Genomic DNA, 16,162 nt, shown 5'->3' on the forward strand with positions numbered 1-16,162 from the left:
CTCTGTATGAGTATACCATAGTTTATTTGTTCATTCTACTATGGATTGGCATTTGGATAATTTCCAGTTTGGGCTATTTTAAATAATGTTGCCATGAACATTCTATAATAGTTCTGTCTATTGGTGAATATATCTACACATTTCTGTTGGGTTAAACACTTTTTGACTTATAATTTTACAAAACTTTCTCTGTCAATAAGACATTTCAAAGTTGTGACAGGGACTGTTCTTATTTCTTGCTATCCCTTGACTTTCTGATCTAGGCCAAGCAAAAGCCTTGACCTTTTCCTCTGTAATGTAGAAGATTATCACTGATCTTTAATGTGGCAAAGTTTTGGTGTCTAAAATGGAGAAAGCCTGATCTACTTAAAAGAACCGCCCTCCCCTTTTAAATTGAAGCATACTTATTAGGCCTTTTGATTCCCAGACAGGGGCTCTTCACAAGGCCACGTTTCAAATCACTTGCAAACTCCATGTAATTGGAGTTTGACATTGGAATCTTTATTGGTGCAGCTTCAGCGCTTCCTCTGTGAGACGGAGAATCCTCTTGGATTTTCAAATTGCTTCCTTTCCTTGGGGAGGCAGTGGAGGAGGAAGAGTGATGAGTTCTCTAATCACTTGGCCAGATTAGCTTTAGAGGAGCTGCCTTCTCTAATTGCCTTTACTATCAAGGTTTCATGCAAAATCTAGGCAAGGCAGAACATTTCCTCAGAAGGGCAAGAGACAAAGAAGAGGGGGAGGTCTTTTTATCCATCAACCAAGAGGGTTTATTCTTGTGGCTCTGCTGTCAGGGCCTTGGATATCTGATCCAAAATGTACTAATCTCGGCTAGACGGAACCTTGTGGATTTGGGGATTCGAAAGGCCTCAGGCAAACTTTCAAACTGCCCACGAGACTTTCTTTCAAACCCCTGGCATAGGTTCAGCTTCCCTGACTCCTTTGCTGAGCTTTGAAATCCTGGACTCAATGAATGATGGGACATCCCCCCCCTCCCCGCCCCACGGGCTCTCTCACTGTTTGGTTTGAAATGGCCATGATTGGAGAATTGAGGGGCGAATGTTTTAGTCTGGGCCTTCTCCTTCAAGCATATCAGGAATATCTGAAACATCTTTGAGGCCAAAGCAGACCGAAGGCTGCCTTGTGTTTTGATTGAACGTTTGGTTGCCTTTGGGTGTGAGGTGTGTGAAGCCTTTACAGTTAGGTTTGACAAATGTTTGTGAGAAGCTTCCAGGGGCCCTTGCTGCTGAGTGACACACAGCTGGGCCTTTGAAAGTGGGCTTTCATGATAAATTTCAACATGGTTTTAGACTTTACTATAAGTGCTTCATTCCTTTTCCTAACTAGAGGATGGGTGAGCTGATTTTTCCATGAGAGAACTGCTTTGGACCATTAACTGAGATTTTCTTCAAATACAGAGGTGACTGTGTAACTTGCTTTTGGATTTTAAAAGCTGATGGAGACCTAGCAAGGCAGCTCTGTGAAGTCAGAAGTCAGGGGATGCTTTCCTTCACTTGCCAGGTGTGGAATGCAAATGAGCTGCATGCAGAGTCAAAGACCTTTCAAAAATCCAGATTTGCTCTGAGGACGTGGGGCTTCTCCCAGGCTGCTCTTCTTTTCTGTAGGCCACAACTAAGACTGTGGCCTACAACTTATTCTTCTTCAATCCTCTGGCTTCTTCCTGTAGCCAGCTCTGCCCCCAGTTTTTGGAAGATCACTTGGATTTCTGTCTTAGATGACTGAGTGTTATCAAGGGGACTCGTCTAAACATGTTCAGGCAGACATTGAGCAAATACACGCACACACATACACACACCCCTAACATTTATTGTGTGATTGCTTTCTGCTAGTACTACCTTGTGTTCTTTCACAAGCCCCTCAAAATTCTGTGATGGAAGTATGATAATATTTTTTGGAAGGTGAAGAAACAAAGGCTCTGTTAGTGGCTTTAAGAACACAATGGTAAAAATTGCCTGGTCCAGAATTTAAATGTGGTTCCTGTGTCTTGGGTTTGGATGCCCCCTCAACTCGGCCCAGCTTCTCTCTGCAGGCATACTCTTCCTCGTACTCTTCCTCCCATCACCACCACCTTATTGCCACCGCCTCTCGGAGCCCTCTGCCTCTCAATTTACAACAGGAAAACAGAAGGGGGAAAAAGACATGAGGATAATAATGTCCAGGTGTGACTTTGGATGCTCAGAGGGCTGGGGTTCAAACATCTAAACAAAATGGCTCATGAACGAAGAGGTTCTTCCTGTGCAGCCAGTGCACGCATGTGACCGTGTTATAGGTTAACACATGTATAGGCCCTGGCTGTATGTCTGGCTATAGCTAATTAGTCTTTCCAAAGACTTCATAGTTTTTAAGAACATACTGATTGTATGAAATAAGTCATTTGCTGTAGCAGGTACCATTTTCTGTATCAAGGCCTTTACTACCTAACCTAAAACATTCACCTATGACTACACAAGTTTCTTTTCTTTCTTTTTTAATTTTTCTATTTTATTTTATTTTTTTTTAGAGATGGGGGTCTCACTACATTTCCCAGGCTGGTCTCAAACTCCTGGGCTCAAGCAATCTTTCTGCCTCAGCCTCCCAAATAGATGGGACTACAGGCATGCGCCACCATGCCCAGCTACAAGTTTCTTTTCTAGCTCAGTGGTTGCTCTTCTGTGTTCTATAATGTTGCTTAAAGGCTGCTGTAAAAGAACTGTGGATGACCTCAATTCAGAAACAAATCAACACAAATTACAATAAATTGCTATTTTTTCATCTATTCAGGTTGGCCAAGATGAAAATATGATGATGGCCAAGTTTAGGGTGGAAATGAGTATGGGGTGGGCGTAAAGGTAATTTTAGATGCTGCTGATGGAAGTGTAAATTGGTATAATTTTTATGATATAACTGCATGCCAAAATTTTCACTTCAGAATTTAATCTGAGAAAATAATTGGAAAAATAAATTAAAGAAAAGAATGTATAGGTACCTCAGTGTTGCCTATAATAGGAAATATTGGAAGTATCCTAAATGATGAACAACAGAAAATTGGTTGAACAAACATTACTATACATTGGTACAGTGAAATGCTCCACTATCATTAAAATGATGATACAAATGGATATTTATTAACCCAGAAATATGTTTGTGATACATTCCAAAGTTAAAAAGGCTTGCTACCAAATAGTATGCATATTATTGTGTGTTTATTAAGAAGGTATACGAATACAGGAAAGGGAAATGCCTGGAAGTATATATACCAAATCAGTATTTTTAAAACATGTTTTGATTATGATCCACTGTGAGAAATGCATTTTATATTTGTAAGCCAGTAGACACATGTAACTGAAACAATGGTTTATTAACACTATTTATATTTTCTCTGTGTGGTGCATTCTAATATATTTACTCCCTCCCACTTTTTTACTGTATTCTATCATCTCCTACCCTTTTCTACTTTATTCCAATTCTATTCCTTTTCTCTTTTCTTCTGTTTCATTTTTCTTACTGCTGGCTGGTCATGACCCAGTAAGTTGATTTTATAATCTCCTAATAGGCCACAAACCACAGTTTGAAAAACACTGCTCTAAAATGTTAACAATGGTTATCTCTAGCAAGTGGGATTAGAGATAACTCTTTTTTAGGGGGGCGGGGGAGTACTTTTTGCCTCTTTGTGTTACATATATAATACAAAAACTAATGAAAATTGGAAAATGATATAATAAATCCATTCATAAACAAATTGATGCCCTGCAGCTTTTTAGGAGCATACTCATTGTGTAAAATAAGATGCCTACGCTACTCCATAATTATTGGGCATTCAGAATGTTCTGGGGAATTTGAAGAACATTGTGGCAGGAAAAATATATCTATTCAGATACATTGTTTAAATAATAGAACAACAAGAAAAGAAAACATGACCTTGTATCTTTAACCTCAAAAAATCACCAAGCATTCATACTTACTGCTTTACCCCAGTGATGTTGCATCAATTCTCTGGGATTCATTCCTATTTCTGTTCCAGATTGCATTTTTTTTCATGCTCATTCCTCACCTTTAAAAAAAACACTAATTCATCAGACTTCTTTCTGGTCAGATTATCTTGGCTTACAGTACTGTTGAAGTGTTAGCATCGTTTAAAACTAAAGAGAATTTTAAATGGAAGGTAGTCATTAAGAACTTAGATCAGGAAGCAGAAGCTTTAAAGGAGGATGGGAAGAATCCCTGCCTTGAGCCAGTGTACTTCCCTATGGGCTTCCTGCTTTCAGCACACAGCTGGAAATCTGCAGAACAGTCCAGGAGCCCTGCTCCCCGCATGGCCACACAACAAAGGAGGTGGCTTATGAAGTGAGCTTTCCCTGGGTCTTCTCTGGGAAAACCACTGGTGAATAATGAGGGCAGAGATTTCTGCAGAAAGTTCCATTTATGTAGAACCCAAGTACATCTCCGGGCATGTGAGCTAGCTGCCAAGTTGGGGGGTGGGGAGAGTGATCCACCAGGTTGGGGTTGGAGAGAGGCTGGCTGGCATTTTCAGGGAAGGGGCATGGAGAGTGGTGCTTCCTGCCTTTGAAAGGAATTAATGATAGGAAATAACTGGGGTTGCTTTTCAAGATGTAGTAATTTAGTTACTGTTGTTTCAGACCTTATGCTGAGAGTAATTTGGCAATGCTGAAAATGTAATTTGGAGCCCTGGCCTTCTGCTCATGGAGAAGGCTAAATCCATTCTACCTTTGAAACATTGTGAATAACATGTCAAAGTTATTCATGTGCTCATTGATTTATTCATTTATTATCCAGCAATTATCCATTCATGTGGTTATTTGTTCATCCATGCATCCATAATGGATGCTTTTTCCAAGCACCCATTTACATGGTATTGCTTGACTGGATGCTGTATGTTGAAGGACATGTGGCAGTCACTGGGCTGGGAGAGGAAACTCAATAAGGAGGAAGAGCAGTCTGTGTAGTTGAGTTGCTCACAGTCTGGTGGAGCAGACAGACAAGTAAACAAGTAATTACCGCATAATGTGGGCAGTGCTATGAAAGGGACCAACCTGGCTTGATTCATGCAAAACTACCTCTCTCCTTCAGGCCTACAATCACGGGATGTTAACGTAAGAGAGGCCTTAGAAAAACTAAATGGCATAATGGCTTCCAGACTTTATCTCTGAACATCCCTGGGTGCCATTCCAGGGAGTAAAGGTGGAAATAAGAGGGAGGAGTGAGGGGAAAGCTAAGCAGATGAGGTTTAACTTCCTTCAGAACCAGAGCAGATTCCTTTTCATCTATTTCACATATCAGTTAGTGAACAATCCAGGAATAATACCTGGTGTTCTAAATTATGTGGGCATTGCTTCTGTATCAGTTAGTTTTTCTGTGTAATCAGTAACCCCAAAACTCAGTGTCCTAAAACAACCATCATTTATTTAAGCCATAATTCTCTTAGTTGGCAATTTCGGCTAGACACAGCTGGGTGGTTTTTCTATTCTCAGCTGGGCTTGCTCACATCTGTGATGAGTTGCTCATCAGCTGATAAGTCAATATAGAAAAATCAATTGTGTCCTATACACTAGCTATAAACAATCAGAAAAAGAAATTAAGAAAATAATTCCATTGATAATAGCATTAAAAAGAATAAATTGAAGTACACCCTGTGTTCATGGATCGGAAGACTTAATATTAGCAACATGAAAATACTCTCCAAATTCATATATAGATTCAATGCAATCCATGTCAAAATTCTGGGTGGATTATTTTGCAGAAATTGATAAGCTGATCCTAAAATACATATGGAAATAGGATGGACCCAAAATAGCCAAAACAGTCTTGAAAAAACAAAGTAATAGAACTCATACTTCCTAGTTTCAAAACTACAGTAATTAAGACAGTGTAGAACTGGTATAAGGATAGGCATATGTAGATCAATGGAACAGAATTGAGAATCTAGAAATAAATACTTACATTTATGGTCAATTGATTTTCAACAAGGGTGTCAAGACAGTTCGATGGGGCAAATAATAGTCGTTTCGACAAATGGTGCTGAGACAATTCAATATCCACATAGAAAAGAATGAACTTGGGCACCCTCCTCACATCATCACAACAAAATTTAACTCAAAATAAGTTACAGGTTTACATTTTAGAGTTAAAGCTATAAAACTCTTACAAGAAAAAATAGGAATAAATCTTTGTGATCTTGGATATAGGAACTATATGTTTAACATCTTAAGGAACTTCCAAGTTGTTTTCCAAAGTGGCTCTGAGATGTTACAGTTTCTTAGATATGACACTAAAAGCACAAGGAAAAAAGAAAAATAGGACTGCATCAAAATTAAAAACTTTATTCTCTAAAGGACACTATCAAGAAAGTGAAACTTCAACCCACAAAATGGGAGAAAATACTTGCAAATTATATACCTGAGAAGGGACATTGTATTATAATAGTTTCCTAGGGTTACTGTAACTAATTACCACAAACTGGGTAGCTTAGGATAACAGAGGTTTATTTTCTCACAGTTTAGGAGACAAGAAGTCCCAAATCATGGTGTTTACATGACCATGCTCTCTCTGAAGGTTCTAGGGAAAAATTTTCCTTGCCTATTTCTTGGCTTCTGGTGGTTGCCAGCAGTCCTTGGTATTCCTTGGCTTGTAGACACAGGACTCCATTTTGTGTCCATCTTCATAAGGCATTCTCCTCTCTCTGTCTCAGTCCCCATGTCTTCATATGGCCTTATTATAAGGATACCAGTCATTGGAGTTAGGGCTTGCCCTAATCCAGTCTTACCTTATCTTAACTTGATTACATTTGCAAAGACCCTATTTCCAAATAAGTTCATATTCACAGGTACTGGGGTTTAGGACTTCAACACAACTCTTTAGGGTACACAATTCAACCCACAAAAGACTCATATCTAGAATACATAAAGAACTTTTACAACTTCTCAATAAAAAAACAAATAACCTAATTTTTTAAATGGGCAAAAGATTTGAATAGATGTTACTCAAAAGAAGATATAAAAGTGCCCATAGCATGTGAAAAGATGCTCAATATGATTAGTCATCAGGGCAATGCAAATCAAAACCACAAGGAGATACCACTTCATGCTCATTAGGAGGGCTAAGATAAAAACTTGAGAAAACTGTTGAAGATTTGGAATTCTTATTCAAAAGAATGGGAGAGAGAGCTGTATTAATCATGTTAGGCTAGCTGTTATGACAAACAGCCCCCAGCTTTCAGTGTCCAAACCCCATAAAAGTTTATTTCTTTCACACAGTTACCTGATCCTGGTCAGGTGACTGTCTTCAGTGGCTCTCCTCCAAATGGTGACTCAGGGACCCAGGTTCTTTCTAACTTTTGTGTCTTCCGTCTTTTAGGTCTTTGGTGTTTTCTCCATTCAGCCACTGCATGAGGAAAGAGAGTAGAGGATGGAGCATGAGAGGGTTTTATGGTACAGGCCTGGAGGTGACTTGCTTCACTTCCACTCATATTCTATTGGCCAGAACTCAGTCACATGACCACACTTAACTGCAAAGGAGATTGGCACATACAGTCTACTTACGTGTCCAGGAGGAAAAGAGAAAGAGGCTTTCTGAACAGCTAGCCAGCCTCTGCCACAAGGGCTGACCAAGGACAAGGAGAAGGATTGCAGGTTCTGAGCCCAGCTTGAGGTGGTATGTATTTGTGGTCACCACTGAGAGCAGAGCTGGGTCGTTTTCTCATTCTTTTCTTGGTGGAACATTCATAGGTTGCAAGTGCTGCTATGAAGCACATTCCTGCTGGTGAATGTAGCCCAGTCTCTGTTAGTGATGTCTGGGGGATGGAAAAAAAAAGACCAGGGCAACCTTGAACACTGTGGTGTCTCACCCGCAGAATGACAAATGTAGCCATGCTGTCCACATTGTCATTCAAAGAAGAGCAAGACACAAATGTGGGAAGTAAACTGCTGTTTCTTTGCATTTGGACATGGGTTGAATAAAAATAAGACTCTGTCCCCTTTTCAGGTTGTGCTTTAAATAGAAATCTGCCCTGGGGCCCTTCTTGATCTTTTTCTTCTTGGCTTCTTCTTTCCCAGTGTCCTTCACTCCTGGCCACATCTGCTCCTTTGTGGCTGAGGGGTCTGAGTTCTGCTCAGGAACTAGATCACCTGATAGATCCTTCAGATCGAAGCCCCCTCCTCTGCTTACCTTTTTCATAAGTTTCCAGGGCTGCTTTGGCAGGTGTGGCTATTTTAGTGACATTTCTGTAGTCAGTGTGCTTGCCCTTCCAGACAACAGCTGCCTGTCTTTCTGACAGACTGTTTGTTTGTTGTCTGGCTGCTAATGCTGTAGTAAAAATCACCTCTCTGTCCTGTCCTTGTTTTCAGAGGCATTTGTCTCTTGGAATAATGCTGGATGTTTAATGAGCATTGTTTATGGCATGTGTAAGACAGAATAGTACAGCCTCTTCCTTTGTGTCATAATTCCCTGTGGGCTTGCTGAAAGGCATGCTGGGACCGTGAGGACAGGCTGGCAGGAAGAGGGATATAAATCAGGAAGGGGGAGGGGAGCACCAGGGCCAGGGAGAAGTGGCTGTGTTGAGAGTGGGCCTCAGAAAAGGTGGCCAGTGATCCCAATAACAATGGCCAAGGGGTGAGGTAAGTGGGGGGATCTGGGCTGGTGTCAATGCCTGGGGGTCTGAGGTATAATGCAGGTGCCTGGAAGAGGTTTTCAATCACTAATCATGTTTGCCTCGTCTTTGTTCTCCCCTAATCCATTCTCTGTACTCCTGCAGAGTAAAATCTCAAAAGGCACAATTCCTAGTTCGCATTCTTCCATGGCTTTTTATTGCTCTTATGATAACATCTAAACAACTGCTTCAAGACCAGATGAGCCTGGCTCTAGCTTCATCTCTCCTTCTGCCTCCCTACACTCATTGCCATGGCCCCAGTCCCAAGATTCTTACAGTTCCTCTTATATGCCAAACTCTAGCACTTCCTACAGCTCCCTGTGGCACTGAGCTTGGTTTCCTTTTCTCCTGGTAGCCTTCCTGGAGTAGCCCTCCTTGTTGAGCTAGTTGCCCACAACACTCTGTGTCTCTCTCACCATGACAGTCATCTCACTCTATTGTAATTACCTGTTTATTTTTGTGCTTACCTCCTAAACTGAAAACATCATAGTGTCAAGGACCATGTCTTATGTCCTGTTGTACTCCCAATTGTAGAGTCAGGGTAGGCTAATTTCTGGGATAAAGAATCCCAAACATCTCAACAGAAGTTTTATTTCTTGCCCATGTGACAATTCGAGGTGGGTGTTCAGTACTGACCTTCCACATGATTATTCAGAAATCTAGGCCCCTTTCGTTTTGTAGTTCTCTCATCCCCTACAGCTGTCCTCTCTTTCTATATCTGCATCTGACAGGCAGATGGAAGAAGAGAGAATGAAGAATCATATAGGAGGGTTTTTGATGGGCCATGCCTGGAAGTTGGGTACTTAAACTCCACCCATATGCCATTGGCCAGAACTCAGTTATATGACCATATATACTTGCAGGGGATGCCGGGAAATATCATCCAGCTTTGAGCAGGTTTGATGAGCAAGTAGCTGGTGTCTGCATACCTGGCACATGGTAGGAGCTGGGTAAATATTTGTTGAATGAGTGAACTTTGTATTCTAGGCTCCATCGTGATTCTTAGGTGATTTGATTTAATCATCAGAAGGGATATGTGACGACTGATCACAGAGAAAGAGCCCAGTGGATGCCAAGGCCCTGGGTACCTTGGAAGGGTCACAGATAGTGGCAGAGGGAAAAGCAATGTTGTTTGGGAGTCTGGCACCCAAACAGCTAGTCCAACACAGAAAGAGATTTTTATTAATTCTGAAATTTCTTTTCTTTTCTTGGAGGGGACAAAGGAGGAGGTAACAGAGAGGAGAGTGAGGACACCTTTTTTTTTTTTTTTTTTTTTTTTGATTTTGTAGAATGTGATGGTGTCAGCTCCTAGGCCGAGGGAAATAACGTGTGGCATGCCTGTGCGTGCTCCTGGCTGCCTGTCGCTCTCCTGCCTGGGAGGGAGCAGGTGTGCGTAGCACACGTGATGTGTCCACTCTCTGTTCCACAGTGAGAGCATCCCTGAGGCCATGCTTCTTCCAACTGAGGCATCCACCCAGGCTTCTCCCACAGCCCAGGCCTCTATGGGTGGCAGAAAACTGATTCCCCACGTGGGTAGACAGAAGCAAGAGAACCATGTGGTGAGACCTACCATTGCCCAACAATTTCGTTTGCAAATTTGCCTCCAAAGACTCAACTTCTGGATGAGCTAGGATATAATAACTCCTTACCTGTGGGTGGCTCTTTAGAATTTTCAAAAGCACTTTCCCACACCTTATCTCATTTCATCCTCATAACAACACAGTGAGGTAAGAAAGCCAAGAGTTATTATGTCAGCTTTACAGATGAGAAAACTGAGGCTCAAAGTAGCTCGGATGACTTTCCCAAGCCCATCTGGCTGCTTGTCCTCTCCTGCCATTTCCACCCAACCCTGCCCCCCCCCATCCCCCGGCTCAAATTGGCAAACTATTTTCTAGAAGATTTCTTCTTAGCTTGCAGTCAGTAAGACTGCAAAATATGTCTTGCGACTGACCTTACCTCTCAATGCTGGCCATTTATTTTGCTGTCTAAACAAGCGGGTCTGCAAGAAGCTACCACAGAATCCTCCCCTGTGTTTATATCTCTGTGCACTGTAGATCTATATCCTCCCAGCATCCCCTCTGAGTGTTGGTGGAGAAAACCAAAGAGAGCTAAAATGTTTCCCAAGTTGCAGTGCCCCACATCCTGGTTAATTACAGCAGTGTCTAGGCGGGGTTGTGCCATGGGACTCTTTTTCATTAAAACAAAACCAAACAAAAAACCACAGGGCTAGGACATTTTAATAAATGTCTGTGTACGGGCTCACTACGGAGCACTAGTGTTGCATTTATTCCCAGAAATCCTTAACATTCTCTCTCAGCCTCACTCAGACAGAAAGCTGACGTTACCTTGCCATCCTACCTAATTAAAGACGAAGGCTATAGTTTCCCCAGTCTGTCATAGTCTGGTTTCTGGATTTTGCTATCACAGAGGAGGAGGGAGATGCTAAAGGTTGATTGGGATGTGGGAGGATGTAGCGGGGAGCAAAAGGGGTCAGGATGAGTTCCTTACCCCACAGAACCTAAAGCAAGACTTCTAGCATGAAGATCACAACAGCACAAAGGAAGTACCCTCGTGGAGGAAAGCCTGGGTAATGTCAGTTCCTAAACCTTCCTCTCTCCCTCCCACCAGCTCAGGAGACCTGGGAAACCAACATCTTCTGGCATCATCTCCCATGCATTGTTTTTGCAGAAGCAGAGCATGACCGACATCTAATAGTATCTATGTTGGTATCTGTCTCAGCAAATCCCTTTCCGTATTAAAAGATTAATGTAGTAAATCCAGAGTTATGGGGAGATTGTTGTGTTTCCTTTTCTGGTGTCAGAGTGTTGGTTTTTTTTTTTTTAACACTATTTTCTGCTTTCCTTTTTTGTCCTCCTCTTTCATCCCTATAAACCACATTTTGGAGCTCTTCTCTAATTTCCCGCCTTTTATAATAGTAGCAAAAAGCTCAGATAATTTGGATGGCATCTGTGCTGCCTCTTTTAGGGAAGATAACCCAGTTTTTCTCCAATAGAGAAGTTATGGGATTTTTATGATCTGGCCTAAGGTCCCTTGATGTGATTTGATGTGAGGAAATGAGACTTGCTCCATAAGATTTTAGGAAAGGCTCTGAAAAGCAAGCTCTTTCTAAGAGTGTTGATGTTCCTTTTTGGGGAGATTATTTTGCCAGTGTTCAGGTAAGAATTCAAACCTGCTTCTGTTCCTATTCATGACAGCTGAATGGTGTGCTTAATTCAGTCACTGTGCTATGCAATGATCACTTGCTTTGAATTGTATATTAAGACATATGATCATATAACCTTTTATTCAAACCAAGCATTTATGTGGTGAAGCTGAAGGCATGGCTGTTACTAGTTCATCTTTAGTGAGCACCTGCTGTTTACAAGACTCCATACTGGTCAGATTCCTCTCAAGGTCTTCCAGGGTAAGTCAGCCAGACTGAGACTGGCCCAGGGAAAAGATGGGGCAATGTTCTGCAGAAAATACTGCTGCCGTGTGGTGAAGAGATAGTGGAGCATTTGTCTCTCCTAGCTCTCCTCACCCCGGGTATGGATTCTGCCTGTAATTGAACAGTATTTGCACTTCTGTGAAGAATGATCAGACGATCGATGATAATGTATTGCTTGGTTCAACTCCCAGCATGATGTTAATAGCACATGGTAGTTGCTCAGCGAATGTTTGCGGTACTGGAGTAATGTGTTTACTCAATGTGTTTTCCATTACAGTCAGGGCCCCTGTGTCGTTCGCCTTAGGTCCCCAGTCTCTTACCCAGTGCCCAGCAGGTAATGCATGGCCATTGAGCTCCCACAGAAAAACTACCCATTTGTCAAGGATCGTTCAAATCCCTCCTTCCAATTTGTTCTTTCTCCTTTCTTAGGATGAACTATTTTTTTTTTTTTTTTATCCTGGTGTCTTAACTCTGAGAGAAGTTTCTCTCAAGAAGTCACCAACTCATGTCATTGTGTGCCCATGTGACTACCTCAATGCCTGTTAGTCTGTTAAGGCTTCCAAATACCATAGACTTGGTGGCTTAAACAAAACACATGTATTTCTCACAGTTCTGGAGGCTGAGAAGTCCAAGTTCAAGGTTTTGGCTGATTCAGTTTCTGGTGAAGGTCCTTTTCTTTTCTTGCAGATGACTTCCTTCTTACTGCATCCTTGAGAGAGAGAATTCAAGAGAACATACAAACTCTCCGGTGTCTCTTCTTATAAAGACAATAATCCAGTTGGATCAGGACTCCATTCTCATGACCTGCTTTAACCTTAATTACTTTCTTAAAGGCCCCATCTTCAAATACAGCCACACTGGGGGTTAGGGCTTCAACATATGAATTTTGGAGGGAGCCAGACATTCAGTTCACATCACAATGTAATTGTTGCCCACTGTAACATTCGCTGTTTGCTGACCAAGAAAAAGGTGATGAAAAATAAACATGGTATTAGACTATTGATGTAAATAAGCATAGTACTACATGTGAAGAGTCTTAAAGGACTCAAGCAGCAGCCCTTAATGAAAATCTATGGTTGACCAAACGTAGGGTTACCTTGCCCTCATCTTTTCCTTCCATTATGTTTTTCCCCCCATGGGAATTCTTTTGGACATGTCTATTGCAGACAGGTGCTTTTGTTTTGGTGACAGGGCAGCAGTAGCAAAAAGTCAGGAAATAATCATCAGAAAGTCAGGATAAGCAGAATTATGCCATGGTAATAAACATCCCCCAAATCCTAACAGCTCAATATAACAAATGTTTATTTCTCGCCTACACTACATGTTTAAGGGGTGTTAACAGAGGTGCTCATCCAGTTGTAACTGTTCTGGAATCCAAGATGAGGCTGCATTTTGGCACATGTGTGAGAAAGTGGAAGGTAGTAAATTTCACACTGGCTTTTAAAGTTTTCACTTAGAAGTGGTACCCATCACTTTCTGCTCATCTTTCACTGGCTAAAGAGTTACATGGCCACGCCCAACCTCAAAGAGGTCGGTGAGGCAATCTTACTAAGAAAGAGGGAAGGTAAAACTTTCTTTTGGCAAACAGCACTGATTATTACTATAATGGGGTAATAATGAGGCCTAGGTAAACATGGATGGGACTTGAGCAAAACTGTGGTGCAAGTGAGAAGTTTTATTTACTTAATGCCTTTTTAAAAATGCTGCTTGTAAAATAACACTAACATTCAGGGTTTCTTGCCTAGCTGATTATTTCTGTGCCTAGAATGAGATGCAGAGAATGAAACCATTTTCCACTGAGATCCTGAGAGTTACCTTTCAAGCGTCCCTATAGTATAAATAACAATAGCCTCAAAGAAACAATTAAAAGCTCTCCGGGTGGCTTATCTCAGATCCACTGAGAAATGAAAACCCCCAAACATGCCAAAACATTTTTAAAAATGGCTGTGTCTGAGGGTGGTCTCCTTGTCATGATAAAGCTTTCTCCCCATCCTTCCTGAAAGTGATACCATCCTCTGTTAGCAACAGTATTACAGTCTGGAAAGGGGATGGCTGAGTATGGTGGGATTATGTTTGAGCTGCATAAACACAGATTGAATTAAGCATGGCGAGTTGATGATTGGGAGTGTAGAAAGAGTCAGGACCTTCCGTTGAGATAATAACTAGTTCATTATCTGCTCAGATAAAGGTCGTACAGGCTTTTAGCAACAGCATGGAAAGGAGACCAGACTGACCTTTCTGACAGCAACTCCCTGCTCCATGTTTTTCTTTTTAAAACATACCTTAGAACACCAGTGAGTAAGGAAATCCATGTTTCTCCTGACACCTTTTCTTTCCTTTCTCTGGCCTTCCCAATACACAGGCCTTCGCTTACACTGGTTTTCAAATGGCTGCTTTTGTTTAAATTACTTATAATAGAACTTTCCTGGAAAACTCTCAAATAAGCCCATGAGCAGATGTTAGTATTTTATATCTCCCTGATTTTACACACTATATCACACCTCTTACTTGCTCCAAATTTTTTTGCATCAAAAGGCAAAAATACTATCATTTAGTCAAAAGAAACTTATGCTTCTTGGGCTATAGCTTCCAATTTCCTTTAAAAGAGCCCATTATGAGTCATTTGGAAGGAGCCAGCACACCATATTGTCTTTGTGTGAAACTTAGAAAGCAGTGTGGTGTGGGTGGGGGTACATCCTCCTCTAGAAAAGAAATGATACTTACAAGTGGCTTTCAAGACATTAAGGATATTTTGGAACACTGAATTAAGCAATGGCAGGTTAAACTTTTCCCAGGAGGTGGCGATTTTGGCTAAGTATCATAAAAAGGTTATCCCAAAGCCAAAGTTTCCAATGAGATTTCAAGTGACTGATTTCCCCATATTCATTTTGCATAATCATTTTAATATGCCAAGTATGTTCTGTAATGGGTTGGCAAATATATTTTTTCTACTACCTTAGAAACCTTGTCAATAAAATGAAGACTAGTAATAGGGATTTCTTCCATAGCTATCATTTTTCTCTGTGAGGGGAGTTGAGATGTGTACTTCGGTAAGAGGAATGGGCTGTGTCGAATGCCAGATCATAATGAGGCCTCCTGGCTCCAATAAATTACATTTGCTCTAGGTTGACTAGCCATGGAATGAGGTCATGTATCCTTGATCCAAATCACGAATGTGACAGCCTGCATCTATATACAGTATAACCCAATCCTTGCTGCCCTACTACACATCATCACAGTCTGTGTCACCTTCAGGGTGTGGGGTCGGCAGAAGATGACAGTAAGGATGCAATATATGGCCTTACATTTAGATTTTTTTTTAAGAACACAATTTTATATCACCTACAGAAAATTAACAGGTTCTGTGTGAAAAATGAAATCAGAATTATTGAACTTAGAAATAGAGGAAAAAATGAAATATTTCTTGAAATATATCCAGGTGGTATAGAATAACCCATGATCATATTCTGTAACATTTTCCTTTCCCCGGCTCCCTACCTCATATTTATATTCACCCCAAATGCACTTTTAAACACAGCTTTCTTTTTCTACATGAGAAACAAGAATGAGTAATTTTTTTGAAATAGGATAATCTATTTTGTTAGAGATGAGTGGTTGTTATACCCAGAAAAGATGTATTTTACAACAGTATTAGAATTATGTGCAGCTTTATACTTTTGGTAACAGGAGATTTCAGATAAATGTTCAGCTGCCCTTGATTGTCACGTATCTTCCTGAAGTTTGTGATGACATAGAATGAAATGATAATGGATGATGGAAAATGTAGTTATGGTGTTAAGTGTATCTGTTCAGATGAAATAGTGAGAAAAATCTTGTGCATATATGAAGCTCTTGAAATATGGATGGGTAACATTTGTGTGGCTCCATTTCAACAATATTCATATACTTAAATAATGTATTTACTTATAGTACATATTATATATTAAAATAACATATGTATTATATCGTCATATCAAGAACATAGCTCGAAAATGTTTCCAAAGAAATTAAGGTTCAAAACAAAGGTAGCAATTATACTAAGTCTCAAAAGTTTC

At 40.8% G+C, this 16,162-nt stretch overlaps 1 protein-coding gene across 1 annotated transcript in view; it reads left to right on the forward strand.

The window, feature by feature from the left end:
* Positions 1 to 16,162, forward strand: part of NHS (NHS actin remodeling regulator) — a 335,839-nt gene that overhangs the window by 16,205 nt on the left and 303,472 nt on the right. The gene's annotated exons all lie outside the window — the stretch shown is intronic.

This window comes from Microcebus murinus, chromosome X, assembly GCF_040939455.1.
Source record: "Microcebus murinus isolate Inina chromosome X, M.murinus_Inina_mat1.0, whole genome shotgun sequence".
In the NCBI taxonomy this organism is placed as follows: domain Eukaryota; kingdom Metazoa; phylum Chordata; class Mammalia; order Primates; family Cheirogaleidae; genus Microcebus; species Microcebus murinus.